Genomic DNA, 1,770 nt, shown 5'->3' with positions numbered 1-1,770 from the left:
ACTTCGTAATTAAATCGTTTCCAAAGACTGCTGCGGTAGGTGCGGACTCATAATCTAAATCTCAATATTACAATAATTTGCCAGCCATGCCAAAACGTCGTACAGAGGTGATTGTCTACTAAACAAAAAATTACACAGTTAGTTAAATCAGATATATTCAATGAATAAGCCTACAGTTCATAATCCTACTTACTTTTATAAATATAAATTCTTTACAGAATCGAGTGCCTAGTATGGTTGCAATTTTCTATATCATGAAATATGGCGGTGTGCCAGACAATAAACTAAAATACGTGCTTCTCGCACCACTTCAACGAGAGCTCTTCTTTTTTTTTTTTTTAATCAAACATACGACTAACGAAAATGTACTTTTGTTTTATCAGCGACACAGCGCTGCAGTTGTGTGCCATAGGCTTTATTTATTTGTCACTGATTATTTATTTAATTAATATCTCGCGTTTCCGAGGAAACTCACGCTCGGCATGCAAATGTGCCTTTATATTGCCCCCTGAATTGCGAGGCGAAAGGACACACCTGCAGGCGAGCAAGTCACCTAAAGGCACAAGAAAATCTAAGTTATCTACAACTATTTACATGACTTACATTATACTGTATATTATACACAAAATTTGAATGACGCGCGTGCGCCGAAAAAGTTCTTATGTTGGCAAAACAGAGTGCGCGCATGCGCAGAAGCGTCTGTGTAACTACGGCACTGCCGTTATTTCGTAAATTTAGATCACGCGGCACAGTATTGCAGTTCATATTGTTCGTGTGCGCGCGCATTTCTTAGTCGTTGCACAAAGAAAATATTCCACCAAGATTACATATGAAGACTACATTCTATGACAGGTAACTTAGTTTTAAAATTACAATATTTGTTATAATACAATACAACTTTAGATTGTTGAATGTTCTTAGTTACATAGCATTGCAATGAAATGCTTCAAAGAAAAATGTCCGTATTTTTCAGGTGCGTTGACCTATACACATGGTGTCGTTATCACAGTTCATATTCATCTGCTGCACAATAATTTTTTACAGGTTAGTATCGTCGTGGTAAAGTTTTTTTGATCACAGTAACATCGTTGTATAACAACGTGATTGATACATAAGCATGTCCATTTCCTATTTCCATTATAGTCGTTGTGATGCAGTTCGTTGTGACAAAAAGCATTGTTTATTACAGATCAGACGTGACCCGTCGAGTAATTGGTCCACGTGCAGTTCGTTTTTTTTTTTTTACATTCCGTGGAAGCTTGGTTGCAGAACCTCGGACGGCACATAGCTGGCGTCGATCCTTGGACAGTCCAGGTAAGAGTGTCCGTCACATTTCGAGAACATTTCATTCCCTGAAGTTCCAACCAAAACTCTTCCACCCGTCGTGTTGTTTTCTGGACAGGCACTTTGTGTCCATTTAATCCAGTTAACATCTTGAAGTTGGGTACTGTAGTAATGTCACTAGACGATGCACGAATTATTCATTTCACATTTTCAGTTTTTTTTTTTTGCTGAATATAGCTCACCTAAATGTTCGTTAATGTCCGTGAACAGAGGTTCACTATGCAATGTCTTTTTGGCACTCGTTTTGTTCAAATTTTTACATGATACATCAGATAAAAAAATAAGTAATTATACATACACACGTCACATATTTTCTTAGCATAAACATAATACAGTTGCACATAAACATGTTTTCATCATCATTACATAGCTATAGGTTATTACATTGTGTCACGTTTGATTACATGAATTGCAGATATTTACATC

General features: G+C 36.7%; 1 long non-coding RNA gene across 1 annotated transcript; it reads left to right on the top strand.

The window, feature by feature from the left end:
- Positions 1-747: 747 nt before the first annotated feature.
- On the top strand, positions 748-1,314 carry LOC126442634 (uncharacterized). The gene is made up of 3 exons (XR_007581567.1): positions 748-852; positions 974-1,044; positions 1,190-1,314. It is a non-coding gene; the product is annotated as an uncharacterized LOC126442634 (long non-coding RNA).
- The last annotated feature ends 456 nt before the right edge of the window (positions 1,315-1,770 follow it).

Source organism: Schistocerca serialis, unplaced genomic scaffold (assembly GCF_023864345.2).
Source record: "Schistocerca serialis cubense isolate TAMUIC-IGC-003099 unplaced genomic scaffold, iqSchSeri2.2 HiC_scaffold_1393, whole genome shotgun sequence".
NCBI lineage: Eukaryota > Metazoa > Arthropoda > Insecta > Orthoptera > Acrididae > Schistocerca > Schistocerca serialis.
This window is presented reverse-complemented; position numbering and strand designations above follow the sequence as displayed.